Source organism: Octopus bimaculoides, chromosome 21, assembly GCF_046866305.1.
Source record: "Octopus bimaculoides isolate indiv1 chromosome 21, ASM4686630v1, whole genome shotgun sequence".
Classification (NCBI taxonomy): Eukaryota; Metazoa; Mollusca; class Cephalopoda; order Octopoda; family Octopodidae; genus Octopus; species Octopus bimaculoides.
This window is the reverse complement of record NC_142948.1, coordinates 12,889,944-12,899,943: the sequence shown is the minus strand read 5'-3', so window position 1 is coordinate 12,899,943 and position 10,000 is coordinate 12,889,944. Positions and strand designations below refer to the sequence as shown.

The 10,000-nt window shown below is 34.0% G+C and overlaps 1 long non-coding RNA gene across 1 annotated transcript in view; it reads left to right on the top strand.

Annotated features, from left to right (window-relative positions):
• LOC149131495 (uncharacterized) overlaps positions 1–1,695 on the top strand; it is a 656,010-nt gene extending 654,315 nt beyond the window's left edge. The window contains exon 4 of the long non-coding RNA XR_016237749.1: positions 1,543–1,695. This is a non-coding gene — a long non-coding RNA (uncharacterized LOC149131495). The remainder of the gene's footprint in view (positions 1–1,542) is intronic.
• The last annotated feature ends 8,305 nt before the right edge of the window (positions 1,696–10,000 follow it).

Genomic DNA, 10,000 nt, shown 5'->3' with positions numbered 1-10,000 from the left:
AAGCAACAATAAACTTACCTTTTAAAAGTTCAACGATAATTCTACTGCCGCCACATAAATTTAAAGACAACTGGATTTACGTAGGGCCTTATTTTTCGTAAAAGCTATCATTTGTAGTAGCTGGTACGTATCTAAACTCCTATTCGTATTTTGAAGGAACATTAAACCATTGTCGCTAAACACTATTTTAAAGTGTGGTTTCTATGGTTTGGAATTGCTCTAAATGTATTTGAGCATAAAGATATTTGAAATTTAGTATTTTTTTGTATATTTTAAGGTAATAATATGATTAGTCGAATCTACTTTCAAGCAGTTCGAGTACGCTAAGTTTCCATAGATCCGATGGCCGATGGCATGAAAATAGGTCCGTCAAATTTTGTTAGTCTCTGAAAAAGTACTAAGTTTCCAACATTATAATGGTAGAGAGTTATGAGAGATAATAATGTATGAGAGAGTGAGTTCAATACGTATTTCAGTTCCGAACGTTATGAAGCCCGTTCTATGGTTCAATTACTTTATAGAGTCATAATATTCAGAAAGATTTATTCAAAATGTTTATTTTGGAAATTACTTTTGGAAATGATTATAATATTTAGAGAAATATTGCTTTCCAAATGAAGATTAGTAGAGGTGTCATTGAATAGTGAGAGAGGGAGCCAGGGGAATAAAGTTGAAAAAGTGTGACACACTGACATTCGCTTTCGCATCATTATTATTATTATTATATATATATATATATATATATATATATATATATATATAGAGAGAGAGAGAGAGAGAGTGAGAGTGAATATATATATATATATATAATATTATTAGGGACAAAATCCAAAATTACAGGTAAAAAACTCAATTAAAATCAATTTGTAAAAAATTTAAATTAAATTGAGCCTTATAGATAAAGTATATATAAAATATATATAGTTTTAGGGAAAATAACCAATTTTCAAGAACTCATCGATGAAAATCCACTATCACATATAGAAAAATTAATAATTAAAAGCACAATAAATGAGTATAATATAAAGTAAAGTAAATATCATAAGATAAATATAATATTATATTTATCTTATGATATTTACTTTATATTATACTCATTTATTGTGCTTTTAATTATTAATTTTTCTATATGTGATAGTGGATTTTCATCGATGAGTTCTTGAAAATTGGTTATTTTCCCTAAAACTATATATATATATATATATATATATATATATATATATATATATATCGTAATACGAAAATTTCAATTTATCGAGATATGTATATGAACTAAGTTGTAGGACAACAGGAAATTTAGACGATATGCCATAATACAAATATGTTATCTTACTCCACGAAACAAGTGCCGCTTTATATTTATTGCATACATGTAACTCAACACAGCCTTTTTTTTTTGTATTTTACATATTATATAGCTGTTATATGAACGATACTTTCTTTTTTTCTCATTTTTCTTTTTAAATGTTAAAGTTTACTTAATATTTTCCGAGTGTTTTATATTTACATGCATACTAAACGTAATTTTTCTTTCTTTTGCAGGTAAGTAACAGATTTCAATTGTATGACGTTTCCTAACTTCAGTGAATGTTAGGTAATCTGCATAAATAATAATTTTAAATAAAACTGAAGGAAATTTTTGGTAAGTACAGAATTCAGTAACATTTATTCAACAACTCGCTGAGGAAGTTAATCTACAAATATTGCCTTGATATTCATTAACCTACCTTAATATATATATATATATATATATATATATATATATATATATGGATAGATATGCACGCTTATATATAAACATATGTAACATAGAGAAAGAAAGAGAAGAGATTAAGAGAAGGCGTATGAAAGTGATATATATATATATATATATATATATATATATATATATATGTATATGTATGTATGTATATATGTATGTATGTCATTGCTCAATTTTATTTCACGATTTCTTGCCAATGGAGAAGGAGCCGATTTCTAACCTAGTTCCAAGTCTCCTTCATTGGAATTTCAACATCAGCAGCAAGATATTTGTGTATGTATGTATATGTTCAGATTTATATGTTTTCTTTCATGTATGTATTCTCATGCATATAGTTGCATATCTAGACATGTTCATGTATATTTAAATGATAAAATTCTCGAAAGTTTCACAGATTTTTACAAGTTCCAGTGTTGTACTGGATCTGTAGTCTTCGAATTAACATGCCCCTTTCTGGTTTTGAGCATCCTAATTTCTCAAGATTGGTTAGTATGTATGTATAAATATGACGGTCTGCATGAAAGGAAAAGAGAACACAGTATCCCATCTAAAAATAAAAATAATTTAAAGAATCTAAAAATACCAACTATATAATGGCTGGATGATGATAGTTTGCTTACTCAAAGCAGCCACCCACATCTTCCACCATGACTTCAAGACGATCTTCGGACCTTGCGCATGCGTTTCTTATTGTGTCATTTAGAAGCTTTTTGAACATCTCCTTGATCTTGGCCACTATTTCAGCTTTGATGCTGCAGCCACAGAGGTTGGTGTGGTCCTCATTCGTGCCATACACATAGTAATTCCATGAAATTAAAATCAGAGGAACTAAGAGGCCAGAAATTCAGGCTGGTGAATTCGTAGAAATTTTCCGCCAACCACTTCTGACGCTTTCCAAAGTTAGGGCAAGGAGCCGAATTCTACTGTCACAAACATGGCATTCCAGTGGCAAGCCTTACCAGCAAGGTTTGATCAAAGTGACTAGCAGCTTCATATAAACGTGTAACTGGAGCCTAAGGCCCTGTTCAAAAATATGGAGCCTTATGATGTCGCACCCACTGGAGGAACACACAAAAAACATCGATCCTTCTGGCGACGGTTTCGTCGTCTCTGTTGCAGCATTCCATATGTCACGTGCTTACAGTCTTTACATCGTTCACAGAGCTTTGACCAGCTGTCATATTGACATTTTTATACCCGGTGTGTTCATCGTTGTACACTTAGATCTTTCCACTACTCAGATGGCTTCGAATCTATCATGACAGTCAACATCATTGACTGTTCACTAATAGATAGGGCCATTCCTGAACAGAAGGAGACAAAATACCGTCAAATGTAACCCAAACACACCATGTATATAAACACACAAAGAGGTTATACAGTTCCGTTGAATAAGGGAGAATAAACTTAGTTTAAACTCCCGTTGCGCATTATTGGAGTGAATTATATGATAGATATATATATATAAAATAAAAAGCATGAATCCCACATTTCTCCTGGTTGCAAAAATTCAATGCGATGAGTCATCTTAAAGATGTAGTCCTTATTTCAATATCGAACCTTCACTGACAAATGAACAAAGGATTAGGTGCTGTTTTATTAAATTATTATGTGTTCTTGAAAGTAAAGTGTAAATTACTATGAAAATAATATGCAGAGATGTAGAAAGGAAGACAAAACTAATTCCATATAAAATAAAAAGGAAATATGTCAGAAAAGGAAGGCACAGATAAAGTATAGATGCTCAAATTCAATTTAAAATCTTTCTATGTATATACACATACGTATTGGTGAATGAAGATCGTTCACACAGGTAAACGTATGTCAAAAATATGCTAAATCTGAAAACTTGCGTCAGGAATCATTCAGTTTAATTGAATTCATTTTGCCCTTTCTGTTTGCATGACTTTATGTATTAACATGTAAATATTTTCCCTTTTTTATAAAAGACTCAAAGCATTTTCTCTCTCTCATTCTCTCTCTCTCATTCTCTCTCTCTCTTTCACTATATACATATGTATGCATGTATATGTGTATGTCCATATTTGAGCTTGTATGTAATTGTGTATGTACAGCATACGTGATCTAGCATCAGATTTCTTCACCATTTCATTCAATTGCTACACACCATGTTTCCTGTAGGAACCGACATTTACATATTCAGTTCAGAAACGAGCAAATTTTTGTAACACCATAAGTGATTTTATTACATAATTATAAGTTTCATAACGGAAAATATACAACTAAGTTACAAATTCATATTTCCATTCACCTTGATGCTAACTCTCCATAACATCTTAACCTTAATATTCACGATCCATATCAATAAGAGCAGCACTAATATTGAAATATTGCAAGGCGGTGAGCTGAAAGAAAGAGTAGCAGGCCGGGCGAAATGCTTAGCGGCATTTCGCCTGTCTTTACGTCCTGAGTTCAAATTCCGCCGAGGTCGACTTTTCCTTTTATTCTTTCGGGGTCGGTAAATTAAGTAGCAGTTGCTTATTGAGGTTGATCTATTCGACTGGCATCCTTGACCAAAATATTTCGGGTCTTGTGTCTAGATTAGAAAAGAATGCTTAAATATTATAATTATATTTAAATATGTTTTAAGCTAGTCATAACCATATCATAATGTCTAACATTCGTATATCATATCAAATACAATATATTACTAAAAACTTTAACGATTAGGATAATGCATGTTCTGTTAAAAGGGCAAAATCTGCAAAAGCTAAAACATGTATTACATGTACAGGAGTAGCTATGTGGTAAGTAGGTTGCTTACCAACCACATAGTTCCGGGTTCATTCCCACTGCGAGGCACCTTGGGCAAGTGTCTTCTATTATAGCCTCGGGCCGACCAAAGCCTTGTGAGTGGATTTGGTAGACGAAAACTGAAAGAAGCCCGTCGAATATATATATATGTATATATATATATGTATGTGTTTGCATATGTTTGTGTTTCTGTGTTTGTAACCCCAACCCACCCAACATCGCTTGACAACCGATCGTGGTGTGTTTACGTTCCCATGACTTAGCGGTTCGGCAAAAGAGACCGATAGAATAAGTACTAGTCTTCAGAAGAATAGGTCCTGGGTTCGATTTGCTCGACTAAAGGCGGTGCCCCAGCATAGGCGCAGGCAAATGACTGAAACAAGTAAAAGAGAATTGTTGTTTGTTCCTTCTCGAGTCATGCCTGGCCCATGAGGACCGGTTTCCCGGTTTCATTGGCGTATATGATCCCCTCATGGAGGGGACGCCGATCCGTCGCAGGTGAACTGCTAGATCCCGGAGGAAAAAGTGAGAGGAAGTTGTGGCGAAAGAGTCAGCAGAAGTTCGCCATTACCTTCTATGGGAGGTGCGTGGAATTTAGGTGTTTCGCTCATAAACATACACATCACCCGGTCTGACATTCGAACTCTGGATCCCCCGACTGCGAGTAGGCTGCTCTAAATACTAGGCCATGTACTTCCACACAAGCAAAGCATTAACAAGAAAATCAAACACATAACCAGTTTATTTCAGTTTCCTTCTATATTCTTATTTTTTCAGTTTCCTTTACTATTCTTTATATAATTCTAGTAGGAACGCCTTCTAATTTCCGCTAAATAAGTGAATCTCTTTCGTCTTTTTTGACACAAAAACCTATATATTGGAATATTGACTAAAGTTCTACGATGCTTTGTAGCCACCCATCTTGGGAAAGAAAGGAAATGCAACGATGGCGATTAGGGGATTTTAGGATACAAATACATATATATATACATATATATATATATATATATATATATATATATATATATATATATATATATATATATATGCTTAAGTAAGTATATGTATATACTTATATATATGTATACATATATAGAGAGGGAGGGAGGTGGAGACAGATAGATAGATAGATACATAGATTATTTATTTATTTATTTATTTATTCTTTCATTTCACCGAAGCTGGAAAATCTTCGAATTAACATTTTACTCTACTTTTGTAGTTCGAACATTGACTGCACCTTGTTTGGTACCTACGTACACACACGCGCACATATGCACATATATCGATAGAGACAGAAAGGCAATTGTTCTAGACTAAAAGGATGTAAACGTGTATTTTTATTAGCAATCATACTTCTGTACCAATTTCCATTTTTTTCCAACTTTTAATTATAATTTTTAATTACCGGTTCATTAAGCCAGCTCATTTATTTAACCACTCAATAATCTTCTAAAAATCATTTAAAATATTCAGACAGACAGTTACAGACCTATCCAACAAAATGGTGTGCCGATAATTAACTATATCGCTTTATAAGAATATATGATATTGTATTATTTCAAATAAAAATATTCATTAAGATTTCAAACAATCGTAATTTCAAATAGAAATATAATCACAGCTATCATATGATTTATGTGTTTATCTGGCTGTGTAGTTACTTTCTTTGTTCTTCACCTCTATCCTTCTTTCCCTCTCTCTTTCTCTATATCTCTCTCTGTCTCTCACACACAAATATATATATATACATATATATATATACGTTTCGCTCGCTCCCTCTCCCTCGGTCTCTCTCTCTCTCTCTCTCTCTCTCTCTCTCTCTCTCTCTCTCTCTCTCTCTTTCTCTCTTTGTATATATATATATAATATATATATATATATATATATATATATATATATATATATATATATAATCTCAAAATACAATGTTTATATACCAAAAAGGTTTTATAACATTTTTCTAACATTTTTCTGATGTAATTTAAATATATACTTTAACCATGTAACACAAGCCTTCTGTAGTTTTTTCACTCTTATTATCTTTTATATATATATATATATATATATATATATATATATATATACACACACATATACACACACATAGATCTTACGCTCTCTCTTTCTCTCTCCTTCTCTCGCTCTCCCTCTTATTCTCTCAACGGTAAAAGCACACTCAATTTGCTCTTTTCGGTTAGCATTACTTATTACTTACAATATGTTTAATTAATGCCTAATGCTTAGGGCGTTGCGCTTGCCGTCGTTAGATCTCGATTCGGCTGCCGGATCAGGCGTTATATTGTTACTGAACACAACACTTTCTTTCATATTGCTCTGTGATCATTTCGATTTCTATCGTGAGGCACACCTGAACCGGCAATATCGATTTAATAGAAGGCGTGAGATTATGGAACGACGAAAATGTGATCACTGTAAACGAATCATCTATGTGAGAAACTGTTGAACCCTCACTTGTCGTCTAACGAAGGGAGAGTCTGTGTTGTTAATGGGTGTGTATGTGTGTGTTTCAAGGGTGTGCGTGTGCACAATTGGATACGTCTATCTATCTATTTATCTATCTATCTATCTATCTATCTATATATGTAAAATCCAATCCAAAAAACAACGTGAATCTCGTAGGTACTATAAGTTTAGAGGGAATACTTGATAAGTGTAAGCACCTGCATATGCAAGATCTACATAGATAGATAGATAGTCACAGAGTTAGATGGAAATATACAGAGAAGGTAAAGAGACAGGGTGAATGAAAGGATAAGAGTGAGAGCTAGAGAGAAGAGAATTATATATATATATATATATATATATATATATATATATATATACACACACACACACACACACACACACACACACACACACACACACACACAGCAAAATATGAACGTCTAACAACAATCTATTTTCCCAACAGTAGTGGTAGGGACAGTCTAATACATCGACTCCAGTGCTCAAATTGTTACATATTTGTATCACTCCTAAAAAGCCAAAGGCAATGTCGACCTTGATGGCATTTGAATCCAGAAAAAAAATGTGGATAAGCATTTTATCTGAAGGATTAACAATTCTGCCAAGTCATCATCTTATTAGAAACTAGTGGGACCCGTAGATATTAGAAGCTATTTCAAATTTTTATTTATATTTTGCTAAGTTATTTCAATTCCATTCACAATAATGTATTATATGATTTAAAAATTTCCCTCTGCTAAGCACTTTATATTAATCTTTCTTCTCTCTACTTTTTCAACACACTTTTTAACCATGTAATTCCCATCTTTGTCTTCAACATTTCTTTCTTTCTTTTCACCTTTCCCTCCCCACCCGACAGCACGACATTCACATTTCTCTCTCCCACATTTCTCTCACCTTCTTTTTCTTTCGCTCTTCGCCTCTCATTTCAACTAAACACATGACAGTTTTGGACTATTATTCTAATTTCTCTTCTTTTTTCTCTACTCAAATTTCGTATCCCTCCTCTCTCTCTTTCTCTCTCTTTCTCTCTCTCTCTCTCTTCTACTCCACCTCTTACTCACTAACTAAAGTTTAGCGGGCGAACAAGCAGGTTATTATACAGATAGAAATATTGCCGAATTTTTATGGGTTTCTCTTCGCAAAAAGGAAGTCTGGGTTTGACCCCTATGTGTACCATTTCGAGCCAATTGAATTTCATATAGCTTCATGTTGACCCGTGAACTTCCGTAGTTAACAAATTTAACAGTTCTTCAGAACGAATATCCTAGAACTTCCCCGGAACACACTATGAAGTATTGAGAATTAACTTAAAGGTACAAACGAGTGTGAAATGTTTAGCCAGGTATCTACTAATTTAATATGCAGATAGTTCAAATGAATGAAACTCTAGCATCATGTATATACTAGTTCATGTATATGTTTTGCACACACACGCAGGTACACACACGCAGGTATACACCAACGAACACATACATACATGGGAGGGGCGTGCGTGCATGCATGTACATTCGTGTTTAGATATGTGTATGTAAGATTATACGGTATATTTACCCTTAACTATCTCCATACGTGCGACTTGAGTGTCGAAGAGTGTACGTGCGTGCGTTTTCGGCTTTTGAATGTGGCAAAACGCGCTCATTTCCTTCGCTTTCTGTGTGTTTTAACACTCGAAACCAATTAATTTAAGTGTCAAGTCGCTCTCCATTTGGATGATTTGCATGTGGAAGGTCAGCTATGCAGGCTGATGTTATCATTCCTAATTCAGTTTATGTTTACAAACAGGGATATAATCGAAAATCCGCGCACGAATCCTTCTACACAGATACGCTCAAAAACATACATACATATACATATATTCACTGGATGTTTTTGTTAATAGATTAAAATGGACTAAATTCGTGGTATTACCTATTTTTAAGGCATTTGTGTCACCACATCTGCTGTCAATTGTGAGGGTATTGAACTAGTAACATCAATTGTATGAAGGAGTATATATTAAGACTTACATAGTTACCTCCTTTTATAAGTTGATTATGGTTTCAAATAATAATGCTTACGGCTTTAGCTGTTAATTCAGTGGATGTGAGGAGATAACTACCGGAAATGTAGTGAATCTAACATAGCCGCTAATGTAGTTTTGTGGTCACCGGTTTCCTTCCGAACCACATGGTTCCAGATTTCGTCCAACAGTGTGGCGCTTTGACCAAGTATTTTTCTACTAGAGCTTCGGCCTGACCAAATCCCCGTCAGTAGATTTCGTAAAGGGAAGCTGGAAGAAATCAGTCGTAAAATATTGAGATGCACAAAATGTGTCTGAGTGGCTGTCGTAAGTAACTTGCCTACCAACCACATGGTTCCGGGTTCAGTCCCACTGCGTGGCACCTTGGACAAGTGTCTTCTACTATAGACTCGGTCCGACCAAAGCCTTGTGAGTGGATTTGGTAGACGGAAACTGAAAGAAGCCAGTCGTATATATATATATATATATATATATATATATATATATGTGTGTGTGTCTGTGTTTCTCCCCCACCTTCGGTTGACAACCGATGCTGGTGTGTTTACGTCCCCTTAACTTAGCGGTTCGGCAAAAAGAGACCGATAGAATAAGTCCTGGGGTCGATTTTCTCGACTAAAGGCAGTGCTCCAGCATGGCCGCAATCAAATGACTGAAACAAGTAAAAGAGTTAAGTCTTAATTAAGTTTAACGGCATTTAATAAAATGTGTTCGTCGTTACTATTGGTTACACCAGAAACATGAAAGACTTGGCGAAACTCGAATGCCAACCTCCAAGTATAAACATCATATTTTCATAAAGTTGAAGCTTGCTGCCAATTTGATATTCTCTTGTTTGGGTGTTTTCATTGTAACCAATCTCTCATTACGCAAAGTAAACAATAATAGGTACTGCTTACGCTATTCTAGATGTAATATCTTTAGCTTAACATGTCATGACTCTTAAGAATAAT